Below are 14,920 nucleotides of genomic sequence, written 5' to 3' on the forward strand. Positions count from 1 at the left end.
AACAGTAGAGATTGATCAGATATTTGCCCAAACAAGCTAAATCTAGTACATCAAAGCTATGAAATATCTTTGATCCAAAAGCAGACATGGGTAACACAGGGCTGTGATGTAGAGAGAAGTCATTCCAATTGCCTGATTTCACTTCTGGGCATTAAATCATTGAATAATGCTGCTGCCAATTAAAAATTTCATAATTTGATAATTTTATCAAATGATTTAGACTAGACTTTATTTGAATTCTACAAATGCTGTGGCCTTCAGAGCACCTGCACTCATAGATCTTTACCATATTTTATTCACTAAGACATTCCTAAACCAAAAGAATTTCTGATGAAAGAGTAATTTGGCACAATCAAACCCCCTTTTGTACAACAGAGCAGAAATTTTAAGTGTCAAGCCACCTCATATTTGAATAGGAGTGGACTTAGTTACTGAAATATCTGCCTTTAATTTTTTTTTTATTGTTGTTCAAGTAAAGTTGTCTCCATTTTCCTGGCACCACTTTCCCCTGCCCCACCCACCCTAAATCCTTCCCACCCCTTCGGCTTTGTCTATGGGTCCTTTATACATGTTCCTTGACAACCCTTCCCCTTCTTTTCCCCTATTATCCTCCTCCCCGTCCCCTCTGGTTACTCTCAGCTTGTTCTCTATTTCAATGTTGCTGGTTATATTTTCCTTGCCTGGTTGCTTTGCTGATTAGGTTGCACTTATAGTTGAGATCATATGGTATTTGTCTTTCACCCTCTGGCTTATTTCACTCAGCATAATGCTCTCCAGTTCCATCCATGCTGTGGCAAAAGGCAGTAGCTCTTTCTTTCTTTCTGCTGCACAGTGTTCCATTGTGTAAATGTACCATAGTTTTTTGATCCACTCATTTACTGGTGGGCACTTAGGTTACCTCCAACACTTGGCTATTGTAAATTGTGCTGCTATGAATTTTAATGATTGTTTTTCTCCAGCTTCCTTTGATAATTATATATGGCTACCCAAATACTACAGAAACAACATGAATTTAGCATGGAACTTTATACAGACAAAAACAAAATAACCAACAGTTCCCTCTAACATAGCCATTTCTGAAAGAATGTGAGATCAATGTAGTTGCAACATTTTCACCCTACAAATTGGCAGGATAGATGTTTGGTCAGCCTGGCTGGGTAGGTATTCCCTTTATCCCTCACTTCTCAGCTCATATTTAACAAAGAGGCTTATCTGTTCTTGGGAATGCAAGTTGCTATTCCTTCATACTAGGATTTCCAAACAAGCATCTAGAAAGCAAAAGGATGGCATAAATATCCTACAATTACAGCATATGCGCTTCTCACCATTGTGATATTGTAAGTGGCCTACAGTTGTCTTTGTGTATTCTCATTGTTAATCTCTAACACTTCCCTGTCAATTGTATTGTAGCTAGAACACTACAGATATAATTCATGATATAAAAATACATTCTTTTTTAACTTAATAAAGCAAAATATAAAAGTCATTTCCAAAGTAGGACAATACTTAGTTGAATTCTTTAAAAACAGATATCAATGCATTATCAGAAAATTTTGGCTGAGAAGGGAGGATGTAATCTATTTCTTCTGAAATGTAGCATTGACTTAAAAAAATTATAGCCATGTTCCTGGGAAAAGTGACTGAGCATCAAAAAGTTTGAAGGTTTCTCCAGTTAACAGCACCTAGCCAAAATCAGAATATTAATGTTGATTTTATTGTATTTATCACTTGTTGAGCTAATATTAAATAAACAGAACTCAATGTTAAGTTTCTTCACCTCAGTATTATAGTTAATATTACTTGTGGAATAACATTTCCACCAAGGGAAATTATTTTGATTAATTCCTTAGTGGACTAAGAAAATATTCTATCTCATTTCTGATTCATAAAGTTGCCATTTCATTCACTTTAGTTGGCAATGGAAAAAATAATTCTTTGAAATTACCAGCCACTCCTGCCCTCCTTTGTGTTATATTTGGGTTTGTAAACTTCCATAAGTAGGGCAGGACCACAATATTGATGACAGAGTTTTTGGAATCCCTGACTACTCATCTTCACAGGCATTGGGTATTGTGTGCACCTGATTCAGGGAAAGTCCCACCTCACTAAATATAGTCAAACTTCTAAAACTGTGAGAACACCAACATTTTCATTCATAGAGCAATGGGCTAAAAATGCTTTCAGCAAATGATTTGTTATAACTGAGCTAAAAATGTGTAGAACTCTGGTTTTTCAGCTGAGTCTATGTTTTTTTTAATTACATTATATTCATTATGCTATTACAGCTGTCCTGATTTTTCGCCTTTGCTGCACTCCACCCAGCATCCCCTACTCTCTCAGGCAATCCCCCCACCACTGTTCATGTCCATGGGTCATATGTATTAGTTCCATGGCTACTCCATTTCCTATACTGTACTTTACATCCCCATGGCTATTCTGTAACTACCTATTTGTACTTCTTAATCCCCTCACCTCTTAACCCATTCTCCCCCTCCCCCCTCCCATCTGACAACCATCTGGCAAGTAACTTCTTTTCTCTTGCTGCTTATAACAGTCTCTCTTTATCTTTAACTTTTGGTCTTTTAATTATAATGCACCCTGAAGTGGGGCCACTTTGCACCCATCATAATTGGGACTCTCTGTGCTTCCTGGGTTTGCATGTCTATTTCCTTCACCAAATTAATCAAGTATTCTTTCACTATTTTTTTCATATAGATTTCCAATTTTTTGCCCTTTCTCTTCTGCTTCTGGCACTCCTATGATACAAATGTTGGACCTCTTGAAGTTGTTCCAGAGGCTGTTTATATTGTCCACATTTTGGGGGGTTCTTTTTTCTTCTTGATCTGCGTGGTTGTTTTTTGCTTCCTTATGTTCCAAATCATTGATTGAGTCTCAGCTCCATCCACTCTATTGTTGTTTCCCTGTAAATTGTTCTTTATTTCAATCAGTGTATCCTTTGTTTCTGACTGGGTCTTTTTTATGCTGCTGAGATACTCGTTAAATTCCTTGAGCATCCTTATAAACAGTTTTGAACTTTGCGCCTAAGAGGTTGCTTATCTCCATTCCACTTGGCTCTTTTTCTGGAGCTTTGATCTGTTCTTTCATTTGGGCCATTTGTCTCCTCGTTTTAGCATCTCCCTGTGCTGGTTTCTAAGTATTAGGTAGAGGTGCTTTGACAGCTTGTCTTGGTAGTATTGCCTAATGTGGTAGGTGTCCTGTAGGGTCCAGTTTCACAGCCTTCCCAATCACCCAAGCTGGGTATATGAGGTGCACCCATTATGTGGGCTGAGTACACCCTCCTCTTGTAGTGGAACCTTGGTTGCTGTTGACAGATTAATGGGAAGGATTTACCAAGGCCATTCAGCTACAAGGACTGGCTGTGACCACTGACCACCAAACTCCGCCTTTTGTGCAGGATCAGCTGTGCAGGGATGGAGTGGTGGTGCTCCGACATGGTCTGTAACTGTCCACAGGGTGTGCTGGCCCTAGGGTTTCCTGTGTAGTAAATGCCAAGGTCATCCCGCACCTGTGTTTTGCCTGGGTCCACCCTGCCTGAGCTATAAAGCAATCTGAGATGGCTGTTACTTGTGCTGGGCTTGGATAGTCCCAGGTGAAGCCAAGCTGTGACTCCAATCTGGCTGCTGCTAGGGCTCACTTAGGCCAGCTGTTGCTTGTTTTATAGGATTGAGGAGCCAAGACCAGCCATTCTCATGGAAAAGGAGCTTGAGTGGGTCCAGAAGTTGGATGAGGCAGAGCCTCTGGGGATCTCCAATTTGGGTCACATAGAGTTAGCCAGGTTGATGGAGTCTCAGACATGACACCATCTTGCCAGCTCTGTGGGGGGAGAATTTAGCAAAGAGACAATGGCCTCTGCTCACCTTAATGCCATCATTTCTCCCTGTATACCCCTGGTGCCTTTAAAGTAGCTACCCCGGTGCTGGAGCTCAGAGAGATTGAGTCCAAGTAAGTCCATGTGTGGGTCCTTTAAGAGGAACTGCTTGGGGCTCCAGAAGTTTCTTCCACTGACTCAATACCTGCTAATGTTTGCAGCCCAGAAGCTGTGGGAATTTATCTTCTTGGCACTGGAATCCTGGCCTGGGAGGCCTGGTGTGGGGAGATATCTTTCCCAAATGTTTATCCATGTGGGCGTGGGACCAGCCCATTCTGTGTCTGCGCCCCTCCTACCAGTCTGGATGGATGCAGTTTCTTTAATTCCGTAGTTGTCAGGCTTCCACTCAGCTCGATTTATGACATTCCTGAGTGATGGTTGCTCAATATTTTAGTTGTAATTTGATGCGGTTGAGTAAGGAGGCGAGCCATGTCTGTGTACACTGCCATCTTGACCAGAAGATGACTGAGTCTCTATTTGTTTTTTACCATATGTGACAGAGATGTCAAAAAAAAAAAAAGGTAGAGAAATAATGTTTAATTGCCTCAAGTAAAAACAAACAAAAGCCTTAAGGCAATTTGTTTTCTTTTTGTTAAGTCTTCCCAATTCCACATAATATTCTGTTCCAAGAGATTTAAAATGAAACCATCAGTTAATTGTATCTATATACACAGATATTCTCTTCCGTGTTCAAATCCCTTTGAAATTGTCTTCCCTTTAGCTCTTAATTTCTTATTAAGTGTGATTTTGGTATGAGCCTGAAATCATCATTAAATTGTCATGGATGTTCTGTCTTGATCACATTTTTCCTCAGTCTTTCTCTTGATGGAGCTAAGAGCTAGCTTTCTGCTTTGATTTCTTTGAAATTTTGAAAACTAGAAATGCTAATGTCAGTTTACACCATGAGCTGGACTAATTTCTTTTCCTCCTCATAATTCCTTGGAGGATCTTTATTAATATTTATTTAAATTGTGTGGCAAATTGTGATCAAGTAAAGGCGTTTATTAAAATCATTAAAATAAACCCACTTTTTTTATTGTTGTTCAAGTAGTTGTCTCCATTTTCCTGCCACCAATTTCCCCCATTGCACTAACCCCCACCTCCCACCCTCAATCCTTCCCTACTTTGGCTTTGTCTATGGGTCCACCACTCCCCTCTGGTTACTGTCAGTTTGTTCTTTATTTCTATGTCTCTGGTTTTATTTTACTTGCTTGTTTGTTCTGTTGATTAGGTTCCACTTGTAGCTGAGATCATATGGTATTTCTTTTTCGCCCCCTGGCTTATTTCACTTAGCATAATTCTGTCATGAAGGGTAGCATCCATGCTGTCATGAAGGGTAGGAGTTCTTTCTTTCTTTCTGCTGCATAATATTCCATTGTGTAAATGTACCATAGATTTTTGATCACTCATTTATGGATGGGCACTTAAATTGCTTCCAGCACTTGGCTATTGTAAATTGTGTTGCTATGAACATTGGAATGCATAAGTTCTTTTGAATTGGTGTTTCAGGATTCTTAGGGTATAATCCCAGCAGTGGAATTGCTTGGTCAAAAGGCAGTTCCATTTTTAGCTTGCTGAGGAAATTCCACACTGCTTTCCACAGTGGCTGCACCAGTCTGCATTCCTACCAACAGTGTACTAGGGTTCCCTTTTCTCCACAACTTCGCCAGCACTTGTTGTTTATTGATTTGATTATGATAGCCATTCTGACCAGTGTGAAGTGGAATCTCATTGCGGTTTTAATTTACATCTCTCCCATGGCTAGTGATGCCGAGTGTCCTCTGCTATATCTCTGGGCCCTATGTATGTCCTCCTTGGAAAAGTGTCCTTTCAGGTCCTCTCCCCATTTTTTAGTTGGATTGTTTGTCTTCTTGGAGTGAAGTTATGTGAGTTCTTTGTATATTTTGGAGATCAGGTTCTTGTCTGAGGTATCATTAGTATTGGTATATTTTCCCATACGGTTGATTCCCTTTTCATTTTGTTGATGTTCTCTTCAGCCATGCAGAAGCTTTTTAAATTGATGAAGCCCCATTTGTTTATTGTTTCCATTATATCCCTTGCTCAAGGGGACATATTGGTGAAAATATTGCTGCATGGAATATCTGAGATTTTTCTACCTATGTTCTCCTCTCGGACTTTTATGATGTTGCAACTTATATTTAAGTATTTTATCCATCTTGAGTTTAGTTTTGTGTATGGTGTAAGTTTGTGGTCTAGTTTCTTTCTTTCTTTCTTTCTTTCTTTCTTTTTTTCTTTTTTTTTTTTTTTTTTTTTTTTTGCATGTGGCGGTCCAGCTCTCCCAACACCATTTGTTGAAGAGGCTATTATTCCTCCATTTTATGCTTCTGCCCCCTTTGTCAAATATTATTTGCAAATATAGACCTGGGCTTATTTCTGAGCTTTCTATTCTGTTCCACTGGTATATGGATCTGTTCTTGTGCCAGTACCAGATTGTTTTGAGTATAGTAGCTTTGTAATATAGTTTGATGTCTGGTATTGTGATCTACTTCGTTTTTCTTTCTCAAAATTGCTGCAGCTATTTGGAGTCGTTCATGGTTCCATATAAATTTTTGAAATGTCTGTTCCATGTGTGTGAAATACACCATTGCTATTTTAATAGGAATTGCATTGAATCTATAAATTGCTCTGGGTAGTAGGGACATTTTGATGATATTAATTCTTCCAATCCATGAACACGGTATATGCTTTCATTTATTTGTGTCTTCCTTAATTTCTTACATCAAAGTTGTATACTTTTCTGTGTACAGGTCTTTTACCTCCTTGGTTAAATTTATTCCTAGGTACTTTATTTTTCTCATTGCTATTTTGAATGGTATTTTTTTTTCTGATTTCTTCTTCTATTTCATTGTTGGTGTAAAATAATGGCTTTGATTTCTGAATATTGAATTTGTATCCTACTGTTTTGCCAAATTCACTTATTAGGTTGAGGAGTTTTTGGGTAGAGTCTACAGGGTTTTCTATGTACACTATCATGTCATCTACAATGATAGTGTTACTTCCTCCTTTCCTATTTGGATGCCTTTTGTTTCTTTTTCTTGTCTGACCGCTGTGGCTAGGACTTCCAATACTATGTTGAATAGAAGTGGTGAGAGCGGACATCCTTGTCGTGTTACCGATCTTAGTGGGAAAGCTTTTAGTTTTTGCCTGTTGAGTATGATGTTGGCTGTAGGTTTTTCATATATGGCCTTTGTTACGTTAGGTATGCCCCCTTTATTCCCATTTTTCTGAGTGTTTTGATCATAAATGGGTGTTGTACCTTATCAAATGCTTTTTCTGCATCTATCAAGATGATCATATGGTTTTCGTCTTTCCTTTTGTTCATGTGATTCAACAGAGGTGTTTTAAGATCAACATTTCCATCCACTTTCACTAGCTTTCCACTTTTCTAATCCACTGTAAACCAAGTGCCAACAGTCCCTATTAGTAGCCCTGCATGCACATGCTTGTGCACACATTCGCAAACATTGCACTTGCCATTCTGGTGTTTGTAACCAGTTTTCCCAGGTTGATGTGCAAAAGTTTACTTGTTTTGTGTGCTGAATACATAGTGAAATTCCCTTCCAAATATCTGTAGACAAAGACCCACTTCTTGATTCAAGCTGTGAGTTCTTTAAGGTTGGAGACCTCATTAACCTTGATTATAAACCTTCAAGAGCCAGCCTAGTGCTGTGGGCACTGAGTAGATTCTTGGTGAATTACAGATTGATTACCTGAAAATCACAAGCTATGAAACAACTTTTAATTAGGAATTAAATTTTAGAATTGATTAAACAACAGTTAATAATACATCATATGAAATTAAATTTCATCTAAAGGATATACTAGAGCCCTTTAAAAATGATCAACACCATGGAAACCATAATTGGAGGTAAACATCAATGCAAACAGTCCAGAAAAAAGACATCATTGGATTGTACCCAATTAAAAGCTTGGACCTTCCCTCCCCCTGCCACACACACACTCCTAACAAGTGCTCCTACTTCTTCTTTCCCATTATCTGAAAAAGAGTTAAATTAAAGAAAGAAAATCATATGGAAGGTGATGCTGTGTTTACCTTTCTTGTTCACTTAATGTGCTTATTTTTCTTGTTCACTTCTGGTTTACCTTGTTTATTATAGTATCTACAGTTGTATATATGGAAGTACATGGTAATAATAAAATAGAACTCAGTTATAGCTTAAAACAACATAACTAAACTTAGTTTCTATATATTACTAACTCCAAACAATTGCAGAAAGTGGGTGGGCCTGGTTAATGTTCAAGCTGAATCTCTTCCTAATATTCAAATATTGACAATGTTAAAATAAAGGAGATAGTTTACAAAAGTTACCTTTAATTATCTCATCTCTTTAGCAACCCATGTGAAGCAAAAAGAATCGGTATCCAGTGACAATGCAGTGTTTTTGTTCACTCTCTCCCTACAGGTCTCCTCCAGGTTAGGATTGGCAAAATCTGCCTTTAGAGGCTTCCCACAGTCTGATGTTCCAAATGTATGTGCTCCTTTGTACCTCTCTTCTAAAGCCTTGGTGAAATAATTGATTTTGTAAAAATAGAGAATATTAGCACTAGACCTCTCCATTCTCCAAATGAGTAAACCAAGGATCAGGGAGATAAAGTGACTTGCCTGATATTACCCAGCTAGTTGGTTACACTCAATGCAAGTACAATTATGCCATAATCCAGGACCTGGGCAAATTTTTGTACATTACTTATAAATGCAGTTATATTCCTTCACAAGAACTATTTTAATGGGGTCTTTCACCAAATGAGAATTTTGTTAAGATCGGGGATGGAGATAAACTCTGTATGGAGTTAACTTTATTATTTTTGTGTCATAGGCCTGTGTAGAATGAACAGTATCATGAAATGAAATAAATCTTAGGTTATAATTTCAGGACTAGGAGACAATAATATATGGCATTAATAATTCCTCTTATTTATTTTTGTCTTTTTTTGCTACTGTAAAATTTACATACAGAGAATGTAAATACCGATATTTTAAGTGTATCATTGGATTAGCTTTAGATATAGAATTTTTTCATCACCTCAGAAGGTACTGCTATTCCCCTTTCTAGTCAACTGAAAGCCAATCCTATTGCAACCATGTTTGGATTTTAATTACAATAGATTTATTTTGCCTATCTTTGTACTGCATATAAATAGAATCATGAAGTGTTTACTTTTTAAAATTTTCTGGCTTCTTTAACACAACATATGGTGAGATTCATTCAAATTGTTGTATCACTGTTCATTGTTTTAAACCCTCACCCAGTGTTCTGTTGTATGACTCTAATACAATTTGCATATCCATTCTCTCTTTGATGAACTTTAGGGTTGTTTCAAGTTTTAGACTTTTATGAGTAAAACTCTTGTAAACAATCATGTAGAAGTCTTAGTATGAAGATGTTTTTATTTCTCTTGGGTAAATATCTAGGAAAGGTATATCTGGATCATAGGGTTGATGTATATTTAACCTTATAAGAAACTACTAGACTATGTTCTCAAATAGTCCTATCATTTAACAGCTCTACCTATAAAATATGAGAGTTCCAGTTGCACCCCATCCCTGCCAGCATTTGGTGGTGTTGGATGCTTCAATTTTAGCCATTTGAGGAGGTGTATAGTAATGTCTCATTGTGGTTTTAATTTGCATTCCCTTCCTGCCTAATGATACTGACAAATCTTCATGTGCTTTGTTGGTGAAGTTTCTGTTCAAGAATTTTGTACATTTTTATAAGGCTGTTTATATTTTTTAATCTTCACCTGAAGACATTCTTCCACTGCCTTGCAGGGGTGTTCAACCTTTTGCTATCTCTGTGCCACACTGTAAGAAGAGTTGTTTTGGGCCACACATTAAATACATTGCGGCACGTAATCACAAAAAAAAATCTCATAATGTTTTAAGTAAATTTACAATTTTGTGTTGGGCCACATTCACAGCCATCGTGGACTGCAGGAGACCCACAAGTCACAGGTTGGACACTCCTGCAAGAGAGAGGGAGGGAGGGAGGAAGAGAGAAACATCAATGCGAGAGAGACATGAATCAATCGGTTGCCTTTCAGGTGCACCTGAACCGGACCTGACCAAGGAGAGAACCCACAACCCAGATATGTGCCCTGACAGGGAATCAAACCCACAACCGTTCATCTATGGGATGATGCTGCAACGGCCCAAGCTGCACCAGCCAGGACAGTTTGTTTGTATTTTTAGTTTTGATTTGAAGAGTTCTTTGTATATTCTCCTTTCAAGTCCTCCATCAGCCAGTGGCTTTTCCTTCCTCCTTCACTTCTTTCCTTCCTTTCTTGCTTCCTCCCCTCCTTCCTTCTTTCTTTTTGTAATAGATTTTTTTAGAGGGGGTGAGGTTCAGAGAGAAATTGCGGGGAGGATATAAAGATGTCCCATATGCTGAGTCTCCACACAGGCCTAGCCTCCACCGTGATCAACATCCCCCACCAAAGTGATACATTTGTTACAACTGATGAACCTACACTGACACATTATTATTATCCAAAGCCCATAGTTTACATTAGGTATAGTTTCAGTCTATGGGTTTGTGAAAACTTATAATAACATGTATGCACCATTTTAGTATCAACATAGTAGTTTCACTACCTTAAAAATCCTCTGGGTTCTGCCTTTTTCTTCCCTTCTTCCTCTCTAACCCTTGGTAACTACTGATTTTTTTACTGCCTCTTACAGCCTAGCACCAGAAGTCACACAGGGACACTTCAGCCACACCTGTTGATCAACAGCAACCACAGTGTCAGTCTAAGTTCAAGGAGAGAGAAAATAGGCCCCACCATTTTTTGGAAGGAGTGGCATGTATTTAAATGGATCTGAAAAATTATAGGTGACCATCTTTGCAAAAGGTCTGCCACAGTAGATACTGGGTTTTTGGAAGATGTCACTTGTCTGAGAGGAATATTCCCTTGGATTCCTAGTTTGCTAAGATTTTATTATGATGAGAGTCTTGAGTTTTGTTAAATGATTTTACTACATCGATTGAAATGGTCATATAGTTTCTCTCTTTTATTTTCTTAATGTCCTGAATAATAATGGTTGATTTTCAAATGCTAAAACAACCTTAATAGCTGCCATTTATTAAAGACTTTTATATGATTAGGAACTTTATATGCACTATAACTTATTTTTCCTAAGAAGTAGGCATTATTTTCCCACCCTACAGATAAGAAAATTGTTTCAGTGTTGAAGTTACTTGGCCAGGTTCACTCATCTAGTAAGTAGCAAATCCCAATGCTTAAATATAAGCCAGTGACACCAAAATCAACATCTTTCTTCTACAGCCTGGTAATGGAGTACTTTAAAAGGAGGTAAAAAATCTCCAGAAGCTAATTTTTTGAGTTTTATACTTTTGAACTCCTTGAGAGTTCTTGCCCACTTGAGCATTTGACAATCCACATTTTTTAAATGAAATACTGAATTCAAAATATTAAGAAATATTGCAAATATCTGAAACTGAAAGGTGTTAGCTTCTGTTTCAGCCTCAGTCACATTTAGGGTTGCTAAGTGCAGAAATGTGTAAACAGAAATTATATACAGACAATTCAACCCCAAATTCTATTGCTACTGGCTCCCAAATGTGGTTAGATAGGATAAGAACACACAAAATAATGTATTATATTTCCATCAAACACAACAAATGATCTTAGCTATAATAAAAATGCCAAACTATGGTGAACCTATGACTCAAAAATTGCAGCTTTTCCTACACTACTACTCTACTTAAAAATATATTCATGAAAATTGTCCTTTGTGATAGAGAACCACAGGGAATAATACCGGTTTTAGTCATAATGAGTGAATTTAGTCATATTGAGCTATATTGAGAAGCTATCTGTAGTCGATCAGAATTTCCCCACTGTAAGAGATACCATGCATTTTTCTGAGTCATGATACAGTAATCCTTTCTGTTATAATAGTTATAAAGGCCTGCCTCTATCACCAAGTTAGTCTGTGTCTAAAATAACAGACCCAAAAGTATGAGCCTATATCATGAATCATACTTAAAAACAATGCTCAGATGCCTAAAACTAAGGTTCATGTCCAATGGTCTTTCACAAAAGAACAGTTATCTCTCAGTTAAAATATTTCCATATAGTGCATCTTGACAATGTCCTGAATTTATTGTTCCAGAAAAATAAACTGTGTTAATATCAAGAAGCAGCCTTATATAACATAAATATCACAAGTGGCATAATATGAGGAACCCTAGGTATGTTTTTCTGCCTGGAATTATTTCTCTCACACACCTCTCACTACTTATAATTCACCCATTTGGATTGGCAAACTCTTTTAAAATGTAAACAATCTAATGGTTAATACATTAACCCAATGAAAAACCCAAGTAATGATCACTGAGACATGCATAGTGTTCTATATTTTGTAAAAAAAATGATTATATTTTAGAAATTATAGTTAGAAAATTATTTCCATCTCCTTCAACTTATTTGATTTTTATCAGAACCATATGACTTAGGTGGTTAAATAGCAGTGATAGCAGTGGTAGCATCAGCAGCAGCAGCAGCAATACTAGTAGTGATAATAATGATAAAACCCTTGTATACCATGTATTATGTACCAGACACTGTTATAAGCACTTTATATATATAACATAAATATATATATATATATATATATATATATATATATATATAAATTCATTGGATCATCACATCAGCCTTACATGGTAGCTTCCATTTATATTACCACTTTTAAAGATGATAAAGGCAAGTCACAGAAAACTTAAACACCTTGCCAAAGGCCACAGGACTGGTAATCAGTGAGTTAGGACTCAAATCCTGGCAACCTGGTTCTAAGGGCCTGTGTTCTAAACCACTTACCCATCATCTCTTTTATCATTTACTCTAGAAATATTTACTGAGTGCATACCCTATACCAGATACTCTTCAAAGCCTTGGAAATACAACAATGAATGAATAGATTTGGTCTCTCCTCACAAGGAGCTTTCATTCTAGAAGGGAGAGACACCATGAAGAGAAAGGGAAATTTTCTTAGGGATAAGTTATATAAAAAAAATAAAGAAGGATATGTGAAATACAGTAATGAGGTGCAGATGCTTTTGATTGGTATCTAGGAAGACCATTCTGAGAAAACACTGGAACTGAGGTGTGAAGAAGAGGAGAGAAGCAGACATATATAAGATTTTAGAACAAAGTTCATCAAGAAGTAAGAAAAGCAACAGGTCTAAGGTGAGAGTGACTTTCAAAAATGAGGGAGTGAGTGTGGCTAGAATGAGGGAGAATATCAGGACATAAGATCAGAAATATCAAAGGAACTTGATTATGTAGGATTTTGTACTTTGTTCTCAGTGAAATAGGAAGTCATGGGAGGCTGTTAGCAGGCGAGTGTCATGATCTGATTTAAATTTAAAATGGCTATTTCTAGCTGCTTTGTGGAGAATAAACTTTATAGGGTCAAAAATGGAAGTCAAAAACACTAGTTAGGAGAATATGACAGTAGTGCACATGAGAAACGATAAAGACATGGTCTAGAGTGTTTGCAGAACAGATGGTGAGAAGGGTATGAATTTGAGAATGGTTTGAACTCACAGCTAATAAAGAGAGAATCTGGATGAAAATTCTGGTTGTTTTGATTCTAAATTTATGCACTTATTGTCTGCTCCTAAAAATTCTTGCAATAAGGAAGTGAATTTTTAATTCTGGGAAGGGGAAAAGGAGGGAAATGTGAAGAGAGGTGAAGGAAAACAGAGAGGGGATGATAAAGTGGAGGGGGTAGGAAAGGAGGGGCAGGGGGAGAGAGTTTGGAATACAGAGCCCCGATGAGAATCCTCCAATTGGGTTGCCACAGTTAAGGACTTTAGGTAGTAGGAGGTCTGTAGATCTAGGGGAGCAGATATTTATGTAATAGTAGGTGTCCAAATTAACTCATTATAGAATAAGGCCAGACAGACTTTATGTGGCTTCTAGGGTGAGAAACAGAATATCAGTGTTTATGCTCATAAACATGGTTTCCCCTTTATACTCCCAACTGACACCCTCCCCTCAAATTGACAACCTTTAGGGAATTCAGTCAAGTGAACACAATTTTTCTTTTGCTTCTTTCATAGAGAGTGATTTAGCAGAGTTCTGACATTTCCCATTCAAATAGGGGTATATATAAAGCAAAGCATATGTCTTCTGTGCATCCTAGCCAGTCTAATGTGCTGTGAAAGTCTGAGAAAGTTCATGCACTCTAATGACCTAAGACTTGTTCCTAGATGTCCTTAGGCTTTTTTTCTGAGGGTGTAAAGACTACATTATTCTGAGAGCAGTAACAGTAATGGTTTCGTCAATTAGTATACATATTAGTATAAGTATTAGCTATGACTAGGCCCAAATGATAAAATTGTAGTTTTAAGCATTTGGGATGTTAAGCACAATATATATAAAACCTCTTTTATAAATTAAATCTAGTTACAGCCAATAATTCATCAAACTCCATTCAGCAAAGCTTGCCAAGTCTTGGAAGATAACTCTCTTATAACCTTGTTTCTCCTTTACTTCCCTTCTCTTGTCCAAGCCTGTTCTGAGTAAAAGCTTTGAAAGTCATTTGCAGAAGTATAAATGCCTAATAAAGATTCAAGTATTCACCCCTCTGAGGACATTCTCATTTTAGGAAAACAAGAAACCTTGAGCCAAACAAATGAAACCCCAGTTATGAAATTTTGCCAGCAATGAAATGGACAGAAAAAATAAACGGCCACTGTATTAGTCAAGGTTCGCTAGAGAAACAGAACCAATAATATCGCGCGCGCGCGCATGCGTGCGTGTGTGTGCGTGTGTGTGTGTGTGTGTGTGTGTGTGTGTGTGTGTGTGTGTGTGTGTGTAACGAAATTTATGTTCAGGAACTGGCTTCTGTGACTATGGAGGTATGGAGGTATGGAGGTTGGCAAATCTAAATCTGCAGTGTAGGCCCAGCAATTTGAAGATAAGGAAAGCCAGTGCTCCAGTTCCAGTCCAAAGCAGTCT

The sequence above is a fragment of the Pteronotus mesoamericanus genome, unplaced genomic scaffold (assembly GCF_021234165.1).
Source record: "Pteronotus mesoamericanus isolate MK-2021 breed Mesoamerican mustached bat unplaced genomic scaffold, CSHL_Meso_final contig_55, whole genome shotgun sequence".
Lineage (NCBI taxonomy): Eukaryota > Metazoa > Chordata > Mammalia > Chiroptera > Mormoopidae > Pteronotus > Pteronotus mesoamericanus.